Source organism: Protopterus annectens, chromosome 14.part0, assembly GCF_019279795.1.
Source record: "Protopterus annectens isolate FY-2018-M chromosome 14.part0, PAN1.0, whole genome shotgun sequence".
NCBI classification, from domain to species: Eukaryota; Metazoa; Chordata; order Ceratodontiformes; family Protopteridae; genus Protopterus; species Protopterus annectens.
In genome coordinates this window covers 967,353,467-967,373,285 of record NC_056748.1, presented here as the reverse complement: position 1 = coordinate 967,373,285, position 19,819 = coordinate 967,353,467, and positions in this window count along the sequence as shown.

Below are 19,819 nucleotides of genomic sequence, written 5' to 3'. Positions count from 1 at the left end.
ATCCTGTGCATATGATGATACCTGTGCCACATCCCTGCCATCCATAACATTGATGCAGGGACAGGCTAATACAGTTCTGATGCACATGGTGACTGTACTACAGTGTACCAATGTACTGCTGTGTAACATGTTGTCAGCAGTAATGTTTAATGCTTACATGTCAGCCATGTAGCTGTCCAGCCATGATGCATTATAGCTGTTAGTAACACTGAGTGATTGTGGTCTCCATAATGTTATCCATTTGTATTGTAGGTGCACATGTGTCAGCAGGAGGATGGTCTGCTGTCATATCTCACAAGGGGTATAGCACTGTGGGGACACCATGGCTGTGCCATATCCTGGCTACAGCTGAACACGTGTCACAGGTCTGTATAACAGTTACTGCCTGTGGCACATGGACAGGTGACTTCCTGGGACATATATAATCAGCAACCTGAAGTAGATCCCTCCACATACACGCACACTCTTACTTGGCAACACTGGGACTAGACCCCTACCTAGGTATGTAGTGCTACTGATGTGTGTCGATTTCATTGCACACACCACACAGTTTTTAGGATGAGGTGTGTTCCAGGTTACGTGTTACATGCAGAACATCCCCAGGCATGTACAGTATGGTAATGGGGGATGTAATGGTTGTATATGGACAATACATAATGTGACATATTATCATATACACATTAACAGACACATTACAGGCAGACACACATCCGAGAGACCTGGGCCTATCAGTGCTAACTATCTTGTCAGTGTGTCCAGTGTGTTACAGGTAGGCTGCACACAGCTCATGCACAACTAGGCTGGATTGTGTTATCAGTCACCTGTATGGTTGATGGTGACAATGGTCACCATACAGTGGTACATGGGACATGTACCGGGGGTACCATGGTATAATGACAGTGTACACAGCACCCACACCCCACTGTGGATATTGTACACACTGGAACCCATGATGACACTCTGATATACCCACCATCACACATTGACCACGACTGCGATACAGACCATTGTCCATCCCAACAGTGGTACTACAGGGATATGCATCTAATACACATGCCATAGGCATAGTAGGGTGATACATTGTCATGCCTCTCCTATGGGCAGCAACACTGCTATCCATAATACTGTGTGGCAATGCATATTGTAATAGGAGTATATGGCCTCGGAATGTTGTACCCTACAGATATACACACACATGCACACATACACAAACACTTGCCAGAACTCAGTGGGTATCCCATGCCTATCAACCCATTTGTACAACAGTGTTGTGCTGGTACTGCAAAGTTCAGGTAGCCTTTAGGGAGAGGAGCGTAACAAGGTACATGTAATGTCTGGTACAGCAGCAGCCAAATCTAACTATGGCAATGGGTGTTGCAGTGGGTATGAAGGCCCTCATGGTATTCCCAACTACAGGTGTACTAACACACAGACACTGATATCCTCAGTAATGCACACGTACAACTTTGTCAGTAAAGGGGTGCATCGCTGTAACTGGTCATAGGTGTGTTCCTGGCTATTATCCATGGAGAGATGGGAAGTGTAGGGGATGTGTGTACAGTGGTATCATGCCACCTGCCATGTGCCAGCAGGCAATCTATCTACAGATACCACTTTGGTGACCCTCAGGGTGAGAGTGACATGCATCAACCAAACCTCTGGGTGTCTCCTGCAAATGGCCAGTGAGGTGATCCAGGTGACATGTATGCAACATGTATTACAAAACATGGTTAGTGTCTGTGTTGGAGACCTGTACCCAAGCATGTTCTGTTGACTGTGGTAGTGTAGTGGAGGTACCCATGGCATGTGGTGCATACAGGGTGTTGTGTCCTGTCTGTGCCAGTTATAACACAGCTGGGCAGACATGTCAGTTGTCAGTCAAGCATAGGTCGCCTGTATGTATTCAAGCTGGATACCTGCCATCTGCACATCTGTACAGGGACTGACAGACATTAGCCTGCCAACTAGCTATGCAGTAGGATGAATGTGTTGACAGATAAGACATATGACACCAATATGTATGCCATTACTACATGTTGGCAGCCCTCACTGACATATGCTATACAGACAGTAGTCTACAGTTAATTTCCACATGTCAGATCATTATCCAGTAGGGGATATATACTGTGACACAGCTCACAGACCAGGAACATGAAAGTGAGGTCTAAGAGCACGGTGCTTGTTGCCAGTACTACAATTAGCAATCTACTTTTGCTTGGGAAAGCACTGTCAACAGTAGTAACGGCATGATACACTACATGCCAGTGTGACAGCGCATAACCTGGGATACTACCCTTGTATGTAACACATTCACATGGATAAGAGAGATGTACAGGTCTTATACACTCAAGTGTCTCAGACATGACACTCACACCCCTTGCTACTGTAATGACAGCACATAGATGCATGTTATGTACATGGCATTACATACACTTATTACAGATGTCATTACCCTGCTATGTTATCAGACTGGGATGTAAGCACTGGTTACCAGGTCTGAGCCATGCTTAGTAGGTGTCAGCATTGCTGTAATATAACAGCTAAGAACATTTGCACACTGGTAAGTAAAGCCTACACAGTGTAAGTGCCTATACGTTTAACCGTACTTTAGCACCACTTAGCTTCCTGCACACAAATGCGCTAAAAGCTGCTCAAAACTGCCTTAACCACTGCCCTTGTTCTGCCCAGCAATAAAATAAACAACCCTTGCAAGTTTTGAACCCAGGAAACTGTACACTATAGACACAACAGTTAACCACTAAGCCATGACAGCTGTGAAGACAGTTGCATTTCCAGTACATCTGTCAGTAGACATATTGAATAGTATTGAACAATTGCTGTGACTTCTACAATTGTATAGTACATGTTAGTGATATAACTGTTGCATCACATATGTTGTTATATCTAAATATACACATATCAGATACATACGGTGTGATACATCTGGGAAGGTATACACAACAGTAATGTTTACACATGACAAGGATATAGAAATATACATATACATATGTAGTTATACGTCTACATGTACCTGTATATATATATATATATATATATATATATATATATATATTCATATATATGTATTTATACACATCTGTATAGTGCATCATATATATATATATATATATATATATATATATATATATATAGCCGTTTATAGATCTCTCTGTAGATATATATATATGTGTGTGTGTGTGCACATACATCATATATGTACAGATATACCTATTTATGTCAATATATATATATATATATATATATATATATATATATATATATATATATATATATATATATATATATATATATATATATACATGTCTATAACTATATGTGCATATATATCTGAACAGATATACCTATTTATGTTGATATATATGTAGATATCATAACTATATGTGCATATATATCTATATATATGTATATGTGTAGACATGTATAGCTGTGTATATGTATATATATATATATATATATATATATATATATATATATATATATACATGTGTGTGTTTGTATGTGTGTATATATATATATATATATCTATTTATATATATATATATTTATATATATATATATATATATATATATATATATATATATGTATATATATATATATATATATATATATATATATATATATATATATATATATATATATGTATATATATATATATATATATATATATATATATATATATATATATATATACACACACACACACACACACACACACACACACACACACACACACACACACACACACATATATATATATATATATATATGTTTAACATATGTCAAGAACATGGAGGGGAGTCCTACCTCAGCACAAATAGTCTCAGCCTCTTAGTGCAATGGGGATGTCATGTTATGTATTGCAGGTACATATGTAGACTTTTGCTACTGTAACAGGGGTTGTCTTAACAGACATGTTGTGTGTGGGAGGTCACGTCTGCTATTGACATGTATGTCATCGGTTACTGACAGACATCCTAAGGACATCATAGTACAGTACCACTGACAGCACAGTAATGATCCTGTGGGCTACAGCAGATATATTACCAATATATGTGGACTGTCTCGCACTCTCTGATCAGTCCAGAGGTATGCACAGATCCCCTTTGTGTGAGACATGTGGACCAAGCCTAACAATGTGGATGTTAACAGCCATGTACATGGGTATATCACATAAATACTGGACTACATATGCCCACATAGTTTATGCATTCACACATGCCTGTCTGTCCTGACACATAATAACTGGTCATGCAGTGGTTACATGGCCACATACTACCTAGTAGTTTGTGACATACATCTGTACAAAATCCCACTGCTTTGTCAGAAATACACAACTGTTATGGTGACCTGGCAGCAGTACGTCTTGGAAATATCCTGACATTACATCACACTGGGTAATTACACTAAGCTGCTAGACATGTAACAAAGCACTGTGCAAACTACAGGCAGACTGCCACAACACTGGCCTACATTTTGTATGGGGGAATACACATGTACCTGCAAATATAGCAGGCTCTACAGGCATGTCACAGCACAGAGTAACAGACACCTGTGAGAAAGCGCATACCCACAACCAATGTGAACACAGCCACAGTCACATATGGTACGCAAGCTTAATATGACACTATATGGACTGTCTGATTAACACCATCCTCATATGTGCCACTCACATACTAACCCTACATAAACTGGGTCATGACACAGTGTGGTCCAATGCCTGTCTGTGGTATGGTACATGTGTGTGTTTGGCCCTACAAACATGTGAGCCGATAGGGTACCATACACTGGAGCAGCATGTAACATCAGATAGAACAGGACAAAGAACAATGACATCTACCACAGTCTGTACACAGGCCAAGGTACTAATTCCCAATACACATACTGTCAACAATCACCATAAGTACACGGACCCCACTACTACATGCACAGCCCCAGAATGCCCAGGTTATGTCCTCAGAAATAACCCCTACTATACATAACATGTCTAGCAGTCTGATATCTTACTGGCTTGTTAGCAGGTATGATGTCAATAAATAATGCACCTCTTACTGCATGACATATGTACAAAGGTTGACAGAATTGTGGCTGGAGCTACAAACACTGGGCCAATTTTGGCATGTTGCTGTGATACCCTCATACATTTACTGTAGTAACAGGGTTTGTTGTGACATATTTCCTATGAGGGATATGAAGTCAGTAACTCTCATGGCTGTCACAATGTACAGACTGCAATCCTCAGACTGTGTTTCTGCAGTTCTAAGATAGGTGATCTGTGAGTAACACAAGAAACATAAGACTCCAAACACTGGCCAGTCTGCAGATAACCCTACAGGTGGGAGTTTCCTCAAACACATAATACAGTCATGACAGGTATTAAATCATGTAGACCAGCCATATCCATACAAACCCTGTTAAACCAACATTACTCCAAATGTAGAAGAGCAACACTTATATTCTGTATTCATGTCTGCAACATCCCCCTCCTGTTTGTTGGCCTGTCTCCACGGTGTATGTTGTTAGAGGTATATCCCACTACCATCTGTGATGCTGTTTGCCAAACAATGACATGAAGTCCTGCTCACAGTGAATGAAATGGGCCAACATCCACATAATGTTCCTAGTTTTAGGAGTGTGTTTCCATGCAATCGGGTAGGGGAATGTTACCACAGCTGTTCCACATGCAATCAGCTAGTGGGGGACTAAACTTCATGCAGAGGACATCAGCTGATCATGAGCATCACTTACAAAACACAAGTTGCTGCTGCTTAAGCAAAGCAGGTCTACTTCTCCACATCCACCAGAGAGGGAGTGAGAGAGACAGACAGAGACTAAGTAAGATAGGGAGGGGGTGGGAGAGTAAAATGTAAGCATGTTTGTGTCACACAGTTATCAGTACAGGGTTTCAAACCCCTGCCTGACTATGTATTGCTAGCACATGTCTGTGCAGTTATTATATGCACCACAGAGCTTACATGTTGAAGAGCTGTCCAAAGGTATATATGATGGTGAGTGACATCTGCAACAGTGATATAAGAGTGATAAGGTAAGTGTAGTGCACATGCCTGTCCACATGAACAGGTGTTAATGTTGACACAGCCACATTCTCTCAGGGACTCACACACATTAACACAGTTGGCAGGGCCAGGATTAGACTTCCTAACTAGCTACTTTGCCACAATACAGTAATATGCAGGTATCACTTTCACCACAGGGGTTATCAGGATGATATATGGGCAAAAGGTATGTGAAGGTGTCTGACATCAGAAGGCATGCTTGAGTAGGCCAATGGGAGGTGTGGTGAGTGTGAATGGCTTCAAAATCATTATACTCCACACACATACACATACACAGGTTGCCAGTACTGACACACATGGGTGCATTGCTTCACATGTGTGTAGTGGTTAACTGTGCCAAAAGGCTGTGCCAGGCTAGATAAAGGATATACCTTGGCATCAGGCCACATGCAAATGGTCTGCAGAGTGGCTCAGGGGTGTAGTGCCTGGATTGGCCCACAAAGGTGGGCATTGTATTCACCATCCAGTCATCTGGGTTACTATTGTGGGTGGCCAGTGCTGTGCAATGCTTGCCATGTATGTGTTCTATAGTCCATGACATGGATGGTGTCTGGGATGTGCACACATTATACATGTATGTTCTGTGACATGTGGAAGTGTACCTGGGGTGTCTGGGACATGTTGTGTACATAGATTGTTATCATCAGATGTGCCATTCCTGGCCTCATGTGGTGGGAACTGGCAATGGACACCAGGTTGACCCTGTACCTACATTGACATCATGATACAGGTATTCCCTGGTGTGAGTGACATCTGTCCATACAGGACATGTGTTTAAGGCATGGTATGTCCTTTGTGGGTTACATTTGATGGCACTACAGTTGTTCAGTTGTTGCAGGCATCCAGTGGGGAACATAGTGAAGGTGCACTGTATGCAATTATGTGCCTATTGCAGTGATGGGACAGGGTGCAATAACCTATGTAGTCTGCTGCAATCACACTATGGCTACTATCTGTGGGCAACATGCAGGGAACTACTAACAAAGTGGTTGTTGCCTAGAAAAGTGTGTTTGTGTATGAGTCATGGATTGAGAGTGTTCTGTGGGTAATACAAGGGTTGCCTAAATTGTTCACCAGACCTTGATGTCACATGTATGGGTATGGATTGTCAACCCCAGCCTCTGCTGTTTGACATCTGTTATCCTTGTAAGGCAGACATTGTGACATATAATAGGCCCACCATATAAGAAATATGCAAAACTCGCTCCACAATGGGTCCAGTTGTTACACACTCACAGCCACCTCCACACAGGATATGAATAACACACACACACACACACACACACACACACACACACACACACACACACACACACACACACACACACACACACACACACACCAAGTATCACAGTTGTCATGTCTGGGATTGGAACTCCTACCTAACTAGTACATTACATTACAGCATTACACAGTTAAAGGACATGCCACAGAGATTACTGGACTATGTATTTCCCAAAGGTGTATTTCAAAGTGAATGACATCAGCATGCTTGCCAAAGAGGCTGTAGTAACTGTGAATGACCTCAAAAGCATTGCTCCCTACACAGACAAACAAACACACACACTTGCCATGTCTGGAACTAGAACTCCTACCTAACTGGTTTATCACACTACAGTATTACGCAGTTATAAGACATGCCATTGAAATTACTGGACTATTTCTTCCCTAAGGGTGTATTTCAAAGTGAATGACATCTGCAGGCTTGCCAAAGATGGCCACTGGAGGTTGTAGTGACTGTGAATGGCCTCAAAAGCATTGCTCCTTACACAGACAAACAAACATCCACACTTGCCATGTCTGTGAATAAAACTCCTACCTAACTAGTTTTTCTCACTACAACATTACACAGTTATAGGGCACACCATAGAGATTACTGGGCTACTCTTTCCCCAAAGGTGTATTTCAAAGTGAATGACATCAGCAGGCTTGCCAAAGATGGGCACTGGAGGTTGTAGTGACTGTGAATGACTTCAAAAGCATTGCTCCCTACACAGCCAAACAAACACACACACAAACATCCACACTTTCCATGTCTGGGAATAGAACTCCTACCTAACTAGTTTTGTATACTACAACATTACACAGTTATAGGACACACCACAGAGATTACTGGGTTTCTTATTCTCCAAAGGTGTATTTCAAAGGGAATGACATCTGCAGGCTTGCCAAAGAAGGGCACTGGAGGTTGTAGTGTCTGAATGGCCTCAAAAGCATTGCTCCCTACACAGACAAACAAACACACATGTAAACAGACAGTTCTGTTTGCAGACACTTGCCATGTCTGGGAACAGAACCTAACTAGTTTATCACACTGTAGCATTGTGCAGTTATCGGATGTGCCATGGAGATTACTGGGTTATTTGTTCCCCAAAGGTGTATTCCAAAGTAAATGACATCAGCAGGCATGCCAAAGTAGGGCATGTGAAATTGTAATGAGTGTGATTGGCCTAAAAAGCATTGATCCCTACACAGGCAAACACACACAGTTGCCATGTCTGGGATTAGAACTCCTACCTAACTAGTACATCACACTACAGCATTATACAGTTACAGGACACACCATGGAGATTACTAGGCTACTACATCCCCAAAGGTGTATTTCAAGGTGAAGACATCAGCAGGCTTGCCATAGTAAGACAATGGGGATGCAGTGTGTGTGCATGGGCCATAACCCATTCATCTAGAGGCAGACACACCACACTCAGGCATACACAGGTTTATATTCCACAGGTACATGTATACAACTGCTAGATGACTACTGACTTGTACAGTCACATTGCACAGTTAGTACTAGCTCCACAGACACTATAGTGCTGAGGGATTCCAGAGGCAAATGTCTATGGTGATTGACATTTGCACATCATGTGGTTTTAGCCGATTGGATGTGTGCTGGGTGGGACAGGCCTCATGATGGAAGACTCTTAGTCACTGTCACTGTCTTCCACACATCTATGTATGTGTACTCTTGGCCTATTATAGTGTGTTGTCCTTGGATATATGTGTGTATTCCTATCCAATGTGTGTGCAAAGCATGACTGGTGCATACTGAGAATTATATACACTAACATCTGCGACTGTCAGATATGTATGGTCCACTGTTGTTGCCAGACATGGGCTTCATTTCTTTGTGTTTGTGAGCATGCCCAGTATGACCTTTCAATAGTTTGTTGTCTGACATGGCCTTTATTTCTCTAAGTATGGGAGCATGCCCAGTATGACCTTCTGTATTGGATGTGTGAATCCATTCAGGGTAGATTGTACTCCAGTGCAGACTTTTGTGTTTGACATTACAGCTATCAAACTGTTTCTGCAGGATATCTGTAGATCACTTGACAATATGGGATCAAAATGGGCAAAGGATAGTGGGTTACTGTAGGTAATTGTGTCTGTGCTGCTTCTGCTATATGGTCCTGGTGTTAGCAGAGATATTCAGACATATGTACTGTTATACACTGTGATGCTTTATGTCATCAAGTACTGTCAAGTAAACATATTTGCATGCAGTGATGTCCTGGGGAACACAGGGTGAATGCAGCTGTGTCCAGTATTGTGGTCAGCAGCCTACATATTCTTGCATACTCACACCGTTCTGCAGGGGAAGCTGCAGACACTTGCTGCTGGGTCTGTGTAAAAGGTTCAGCCCCTTGGTACATGGCTGGTAGAGGATCCAATGCTTGTACATCCATTGATGTGACAGTATGGCCATATCCTGCTGTGGCCATACCTCATAGCTGTACAGATTCAAACAGGTTACCCAGAGGCAGGGGTCATAATTCTGGACATTACCCCTAAACATTGTGGTTTACAAGCAGGTTTGTGGCCACCCATTCTTGTGTCTGCAGCCAGGGATAGTATGTGCACACGGCTGAGTTTCAGACTTCACACACTCCATGCTGCCCATGCTCCCACCCCCCTCTATTATTCTATCTTCTTCCATACATTATGCAAACAGTATCAATTATGTTCCCTATAGTTATCACCTCATCACGGCAGTACTTTGGTGTTGGTCCACAGTTCATGCAGTAGGACATGTTACTGTGATTTGTCCACATGGCCTTGCATTGGGTTCTGTGGACTGTGTTATGTTATTTGGGAGTCCATGATATAGCATACATTGGCAGTACGGGTGAGATATAGGACTTTGGCAGAGGTGTGCCCCCCCCAATCCTATGTAGAAATGTAGTAGTAGTCAGGTGTGCCCCCCAATCCTATGTAGAAATGTAGTAACATGTATGTATAGGTATAATACACATTTGGTAGTGATGCAGGCCAGATGTAGCAGGCCATTGCATTCTGTCACTCCTACAGTCCTCGACTGCGATACACTATATTCCCCTTGGGTGACATGCCAATACTTTCTGTCAGTATTGATCCAGTGGTGTGGATGCTGGCAGGGTGTTGCTTACAGCTAGGGACACACCTGCATGGGACACCTGCTCTGCATGCTGCATTCTTTCAATATTGCCATACACAGGTGGGTGTCATATTGTACTCATTCCCAACAGCAGGGATAAGACCGGAAAGGTACCTGTGGGTGGTGGTGGTGGGGTGAGCTGGGTGCATGTGTGCTATGGACACTACTTGTATCTGACTCACAGATATGCACGGGACATTCCACTTATGCTGGCTTGTGCAGGAACATCAGCTGTTTCTCAATACATCATTTTTATGACCTTTGTGGTCTGCCAGTATTTGGCCAGATGACATCGGTATTCCCTACTAGAAGCCCAGATAATGTGCAGCAAACCTGTATGTACAATTCTAAGGGTGTGGCCATTTGACAATTACATATTATGCACTATCTCTCTGGGGTACTTCCCCCTGTGTACTGTTTTTATATCTGAGCCGACATTCATGTCATGTCCATCTTTTAGATGGTGACACATATTACTTCCAAACATTTACTATGGCTTACTGCTGGAATGTGTTATACTGGGAAGCATTGTGTTTGGCATTGCAGTTGTGAGAACTTGGCCCTGTCATTGGCAGTACTGGACAATGGCCAGCAGGACAAACCTCACCATGCATACATACTGACCACTCTCACACAATATACAACACACACCAACCTAACACACGCAGACCTGCATATTATACACATGCTAAAATCTATCCTGCTACCTTGGCCAGCTTAGGTAATTTGTGCTCCACTGTTATTATACCTATACATACATGTTACTACATTTCTACATAGGATTGGGGGGGGCACACCTGACTGCTACTACATTTCTACATAGGATTGGGGGGCACACCTGACCGTTACTACATTTCTACATAGGATTGGGATTGGGGGGTACACCTGACTGTTACTACATTTCTACATAGGATTGGGGGGCACACCTGACTGTTACTACATTTCTACATAGGCTTTGGGGGGCAGACCTGATTGTTACTACATTTTTACATAGGATTGGGGGGACACACACCTGACTGTTACTACATTTCTACATAGGATTGGGGGGGCACACCTGACCGTTACTACATTTCTACATAGGACTGGGATAGGGGGCACACCTGACCATTCCCACATGTCTACATAGGATTGGGGGCACTCCTGAGTGTTACTGCATTTCAACATAAGATTGGGGGGGGCACACCTGACTGTTACTATATGTCTGCATAGGATTGGGGGTGCACACCTGACTGTTACTACATTTCTACATATAATTGGGGGAGCATACCTGACTGTTACTACATGTCTACATAGGATGGGGGGGTCACACCAGACTGTTACTACATTTCTACATAGGATTGTGGGGGGGGGCACACCTGACTGTTACTACATGTCCAGATAGGATTGGGGGAGCACAACTGACTGTTACTACATGTCTATATAGGATTGGGGGGCACACCTGACACTTGTACACATTTGCTATGACTGTACTGGTATTTCAGGTACTCCATTTCATTCTGTATTCTTACCTATCATGCTGACTAGAGGCATATCAGTGTACTACAGGTATTAGGTTTGATTGACCTACATTTCAGTTTCAGACTTCTTATCCTTCAGAATTAACATCCCACTGCCTGACCTGGTATAGTCTGTCTGTGTAGGTCTGGGGTTGGATGTTCTCCATAGCCATCTATCAAAGGCCTTAGCACAGCCTTTATTTGTGTTTGTCTACACCTGTCCTGCTGGCTGAGACTGTTGTTGGGTATGTGAGCCTCCCTGACTGGCATGTGTGTGTCCTATGGACACATATGTAGCCCAGCACATTTCCTGCAGTGAGTTTTGTCAGCTTGTCTAGTACTGGCTACTATGGTGGCACCAGTATTTGTTACAGATCTCATGCTGCCACTATAGGTGTCTACTATCTGCTAGCATCCCATTCAGCCACCCAATTCCCTTGCATGCTCACATCCATACCATAGATACACGTAACAACAGATACTACTCCATTCAGCAATTGGTAGGAAGAGTGATTTACCTTGTGGTAGTGCCAGTATTGAGGATGGTGCTGGAGGGCTGACTATGTTGGATGCACATAGTACACTCCCTATACATGGGTAAGCACAGGTAGTGTCATGTTTGGCATCTTTTTTACTGTACGTGTGATCAGAGAGAGGTGTCATTCCCTGAGTCCCTACTGTGTCAGTGTATGTGCTATTGGTTGCATCTTTGCCACAGCCTGGGCATACTGGCATGTCTCCTTCTGCCTATTGGGGCAGGATCAGGTTGTTCCTCCTCTGAGTCACTCTGTGCCTGTTGGTGCTGCCCCGTGCTGTTCCTGCTGCAGCTGTTTCCGCAGGATCATATTGTGTAACATGGCAAATACAATGACAATTTGGGTATATGTAGCTGAGGATTACTACAAGGCTTCACCAGATGTGTCCAGGCACTGGAACCGTGACTTGAGCATCCCAAACACATGCTATATGATTCTGGTGTGTGTGTGTGCCTCATTATGGAGTTCTTGTTTGGTTGTGTGTGCATTTCTGATGGGTGTCATCAGCCATGGCTCCAGTGTGTAACCAGCATCCCCCACTAGGTGACTGTAAGTGATGTCCCCACTGGCAATTCTCTGGTACAGCTGCATCAGATGCCAGATATGGGAGTCGTGATAGCTTCCAGGGCAGCCAGCACACACGTTCATTATAATGCCCTGGGCATCACACATGACCTGGCAGTTGGGGGAAAGTCCTTGCATTTGATGTAGGCCCTACCCCGCTCTCTGGGTGGTGCTTTGATGTGCATGTGTATGCCATCTATAGCACCCACTACCTCAGGGTATTCTGCTCTTTGGTGGAAGAGACGCATATTGCTTGCCAACACCTCACGGGTGTTGGGGAAATATACGTGCTCACCAGCATGTGCTGACATGGCATCCAGGGACTGGTGGAGTACCCTGGATGCTGATGCCTGTAAAATCCCCATGATATCCCCTTGTTGGCCTTTAGAAGGTACCTGTGGCTAGTATTCTTAGGCCTACACATACCTTGGTATCCACTGGGATGGGTTCCCCTCTGTTAGTTCTGTGTGTTAGGTGTGGTTGGCACTGCTCAACAATTTGCTGTAGGAGGTCCCTGTCCACCCTATAGCACTCCACTATCTCCAGCTCATGTAGCTCCTGGTAGGTTACCCTGGGTCTGTACATCCTTCTCCAACTCCTCACTGTGGGTTGGTCGACAGCATTCTCATCCTCACCACCCTCAGCCTCTTCCACATGTTGATGTATGATAGCTGCTTTAGCCCCTATCATTTTGTTGCTTTTGTTTGTTAAACTTTCCCTGCTTGTGTACACCAGTGATGTAGAGTATGTGGGAAAAAACAGAGGGTAAGGTGTTTGCATAGTTTATAGTAGTGTGCTGGGCTGGGCTGGTCTGCGGCCTGTGTAATTGGCTGATTTTGATACATTTCATCTACCAGCTATGCTAGTTCTCTTTGATTACCTTCATACTGCTGTTTTCCCTTCCCATTGCCTTCCTGTTTAAGCCTGGGGGCACGCCGTGCAAACACAGTCCTCAGATGTGCACAGAGCTGCTATTTCCTGGTTTACTTTTTTTTTTCCCTTAAAACCCTGTGTGTGGTCTGCACACCCATTTAGGCAATGTAAAGAGTGGTAGGCAGCCTCAGACGCACCCTCTTGCTTAGCTCTGCTTAGCTAATGGCAAACCCGAGCCACAGGGCTTCAATAAGCTTACAGTATGCCTGACACCTCCCCCTATGATTTCAGCTAAGTCTTAGGCTTGAACCATGCTATTCCTGCACTTACACGGTTGGGTGTTAGCTAGCTTTGAGGGGAAATCTGGGATTCAGTATCATTCCCCTCATTTGCATAAGATTGCCTGCTAATGCATAGTTACAGGTCCCACACTGAGCCTTCACCCTTACCCACCACTATTCACTGGCCATGTTGTCTTCTGCCTGCCATTGAGTTTGTCTTTCGGCTTTTTCCCAGTAAGGCGGGCGGCACAGTGGTGCAGTGGTTAACATTGTCGCCTCGCAGCAAGAGGTTCTCCGGTTCGATTCTCGGCTGGGGTGCCTTCTGTGTGGAGTTTGCATGTTCTCCCTGTGTTCGCGTGGGTTTCCTCCGGGCACTCCGGTTTCCTCCCACATTCCAAAGACATGCATCTGGAGCATTTCTCCCCGGGTCTCCACTGAAAACAGGCTCTGTGGAACCTAGTCGGACATTCCCGGTCAACAAATGTTAAATAAATAAATAAATAAAATAAATAAGGGGTCAACACAGTGGAACTCCGGTCCACTAATTATTGGCAGTAGATTTTTACGAAACGCCGAGGTGCCAGCTCTACGCCCAACCTTCAATGAAGGCACGCCCATTTATGCACGAATGTCTTTCGAACGCTACCCAACCACAGGGAGGACATGCAGACTCCACACAGAAGGCGCTCCCAAGCCCAGCCAAGAATCGAAAGGGAGAACCTCTTGCTCTGAGGTAACAATGCTAATGCTGTACCACCGCTGCCTGCCATTGAGTATAATGGCAAAATAGTGGTTTTGGTTAAAATGCTTATTTCATTTTTTTTCAGCCCGATCCCATTTGGCGCTGCTGCCCTACACTTAAACAGCCAAAATCGGCTAAAAAAAATTAAAAGTTATTTTTTTTCTGCCAACTGTTTTCCATGCCAATGGCCATTGGCATGCTTTACACATACTATACACCATTTATTTGGAGCTGTCATGGCTCTGTTTTGTAGTTTGCAGAAATGTACTCAGTTACTAACCAAGTACATTTCTGCGCACTGCACTAGTCCTGCACGGTTGGCTGATGGCTTACTGGATAGCAAATACACCTCATTTGCATGTTTTTCACCTGCAAATGGGGTAATTTGCATATAGGAGCTGTGTCCATGCAGGAATAGTGCAGGAGTGCTCGTACACGTCCCTGGAGCTTATCCCTGGATCACACGGTGGCCATATTGCCTCTAGGAGCTCCTGCACTATTTCTGCATGCCGTGCAGAGCTTGCTGAATCTGGGGGACAGATTAGTTTGACAACTAGGCTGAACTCCGTTCGTCCTCCAGGACTAAATTACTATTGTTCTTTGAAAAGTGTGCTGGAACCTCAAAAATTACAACCTTGCATGTCACATTAACTGGACACACACACAAGGTTATGGTTTACATGGGACATTTCAAATACACAAAGTTTATACACTGCTTATTGTATTTCTTTTTTGTTTATTTTATTATATTTTTATGTATTTTTAATTATTTTTATAAGTTGCATTTTTTGAATTTTTTTGATCCAGTTTTCATTTGTCAATGTCACTCTAGAATTTTAAAAGTATTAACTTACATTAGGAATATTTAGATTTACTTCTAATTTATTTCTGAATCTAATGTACACAACAATGAGTGACACTAATAACTAATAACATATATACTCCTTAGACCTAGCTGCTGTTACTACTTAGTTATGGATTTTTGACTATAGTGGGATTTTCTATATTTTATATATATATATATATATATATATATATATATATATATATATATATATATATATATATATACTTGTTGCATGCCTAATAAAAATCAGTGCTGAATTTTAACAAATGGAGTCTCTACTTTTGGATTATTTTACTACAACGGTGTTTAACGTGCAAAGTTGATTATACTGGCTTTGGAGTCATGCTATGGTTGCCTCTTAGCTATTATATTTGGACTTGGTTACCTATATATATATATATATATATATATATATATATATATATATATATAAATATAGGCTGCATACTACATGAACTGCAAAATGAACTGGCACCTCACCTAAGTGTCATGTTTAATCATAGCCTCATTTCAGGCTTCATGCCCACTGAGTGTTGCACAGGTTATCCCACCCCACAAGGGGGAATCCACCTTGGATCCCAGGAACTACTGCCCCATCATTCTGATGAATCTGATCTGCAAGTCCATGGAACGTATTATCATGGAATTTATAAAAAAAGACATTGGCAACCTTCAAACACTGGACCCCACCCAGTTTGGGTTCGTGAAGGGCCAATCTTGTCTCCTGAAACTGATTGACTTCTTTGAATCAGTCTCCAGAGACGTGGACAATTGTAAAGTGGTTCACACAGCCTATTTGGACTTTGCCAGGGCCTTCAACACCATTCCCCACTCTGGAATCATAGATAAACTTACTAAACTGGGTATTAATCCCTACGTCACTCGATGGGTTGCCAACTGGCTGACTGACAGAACCCACACTGTAAAAGTAGCTGACTCCAAATCCAGCTCCAGACAAGTGGACTACCTCAGGGTTCAGTCCTGGGACCGCTCTTGTTTGGTATCTATTTCTCTGAAGTACAGGCCAACACTAAGGGACTCTGGCTAACAAAGTTCGCAGATGACTGCAAACTGGGAGCCATTACTAAATCCCCAAATTATGTGGATATTCTACAAAAAGGCCTTACAAAAACAGATGCTTGGTGCCAGAGCCATGGGCTCAAGCTCAATGCCAAGAAATGTATAGTTATCCCCTTTGGGAAAAAACATGTACCCATGAATTACCACATAGGTGGCAGTACACTAAACACTGAAAGTGTGATAAGAGACTTAGGGACACAGGTGGACAGTGGTCTCACCTTCGATAACCACATCACCACAACAGTCAGGAAATCCTTCTATGTGGCACACCTCGTCACTAAGGGCTTTTCATCCAGAAAAAAGGAGGTCATTGTCCCACTGTACTCATCCCTCATTAGACCCATTATAGAATACAATGTCCCGTTTGGTATGCACCTCTCAAGATATCTGCAACAACTGGAATGGCTGCAGAAATACCCCACTAAAAGAATCACAGAACTAAAGCAGATGCCCTATGCTGATCGTCTAAAAAAAATTCCACCTATACTCTGTCGCATAACGTCTACTCAGAGGCGATCTCTGCTTATCATACAAGGCCAAGTCAAACACAGAGCTGTTGGACATGGTACACTTAAAGAAATCCCAATCCCTCAGAGACACATGCTCCAGGGATCTAAACCTTGTCATCACAATGAACAAAACATACTGGAGGGATAAGTTCCTGACCCAGAGACTCCCCAGACTCTGGAATAGACTGCCCATACATGTCAAGCAGAGCGCCTCTTTGGCCCTCTTCAAAAGAAACCTTGATGACTGGATGGGAGATAGGAAATTCACCTCAGGGATCATGTCAGTCGCCCTGCTAGACAGGGGTCCAGGGAGGTGAATACTGTGGGAGGAAGTAGCCAGGAAGTTTATGGCTGGGCTTGTATAGGCCATAGGGCTGATAGCCTAGTACCAACCTATGAACCTATTATCATATATATATATATATATATATATATATATATATATATATATATATATATATATATATTTCGTTACTTGAGTCTCTCTTGATGAGGCCTTACAATTGGTCCCACATATTCGCATACATTTAGAATACCCTTATCATTTTTTTTTGGTAGGTTGGGCATATAGATACATTTTCCATTGGCTCTGCTTTGTAAAAGTAGCTAGAATTCAAACAGGAATTATTTGACACATTTTTTCCTTTTATTTTCAGACTCTGTAAAATATAGCCCCTCTGCTCATGCACAAAGGTTCTGTGACATCAAACATATTTTGAATTTAAAACTTCTGCTGCATATATAATATACTCTTTTCTGTGTTGATACCCACTGGAAACTATACCTCTATAGTCATAGTTTGTGCAAATGATGTGGTTTTGTATTTTAAACTCATAGGTTTTAAATGGGAATATATATTACACATTTTTTTCTTTTTCCCCTGCACAGAGTGCCACATACATTGTTTATGTATAAAGCTTGCACTGTCTAACTACCTAAAGAATTTAATACTTAAATAGGATTTAAATACGACTTAAACACAGTCCCCTGGTTTCAGCAAGCAGCCTTGCAGGAATAAGTTGTTCCTGTTCAGCACGGCAGTACGCCATGCATATGTATGAAGGCATGCTGCTGTGCTCTAAAATAGACACGGTTCCATGTACGAGCACAGGGGGTGTATCTGAGAGCAGAGCTCTCACAATATACGCAACCCCTGCACTCCAGAATTGCCTTTCTGCAATTTAAAATGAGCAAGAATGCTCGTAACACCCTTAAACCATCAGGATAAGAAATCTGTTCAAAGCCATAAGGGACAACTGTCCCTACCAAGGCAAAAGTTGATAGAATGACACACAGCGTAAGCACATAGCACACACCTCCCAACCCATCAGAGTAAGGAATGTGAACAAAACCAAAATGGATAATATTCCCACAAAGCAGAAAGTTGATAGAATGACAGATTCCGCATTAGCAGGGATATTCTGAAGGGTACAAATTAAAAAAACACAAGTATTTTTTTTTATAAATGTGATAATGTTTAAGCGTAGCTGCCAGGGTGTTCCCATTACTTAGCTAAGCTTAGCCAAGCTTAAACAGCAGAAGAAGTTAAATAACAAGAGACATTCAACTTATGAAGTATTGCTGTAGTGTAGTGGTGAGAACATATGCTTTATAAGCAGCCATTCCCGGTGCAATCCCCACTGTTAGCAATTTGCATTTTACATGTGAAAGCAATACATAAACCTTTTTTGTTATAACTAGCTACTAAATAACATATATTTGTTAACCAGAGTACTTTAGTAGGTCCAGATGTGAGGTGTCAGTTTAATAAAGTTGTGAAACCCCCATATAAACACAAATGCCCCATACAGTATAGCCACACACAAATAAATGTAATGAAAGCACAGTGGGGGATGTCAGGGACAGTAAACACATTTATAATATGTAACGAATGATGAATCAATCCCATATTGCAGATAGTCTATAAAATAAAAAATAAGCAGTGCTAAGCATTGCACAGATCTGCTTACCAAGTGTAAGCATTGTGTAAATATGACTGCTAAGCAATGAGTAGCCCATCAAAATGGATTTGCCCATTGGTAAGCAGTGCTGAACCCATCCCTTTAAGAACTGCCAACCTTAGCTAAGCAGGTCTGCCCATAGCTTCGCTTAGATCAGCATATTCAAAACTGTCCAATCATGGCAAAGGGTGGAAAATTTGCCATATTTAACCTCCGCAGGTGGGAATACAGCTCATAACTGGTTGCAGCTTCCCACTGTAGGCAGTATGGCAGGTGTTGGTGAGGGCATGCGCTTCCGGGAGCAGTGCTGGGACATACAGGAGTCCAAGGTCATGGTAGGACTCCTGGTAAATAACCATGATGAGAGACTGCTGCAGGGCCAGTACCAGGGCTCCCAATATAAAGCAGAAGCCTGGG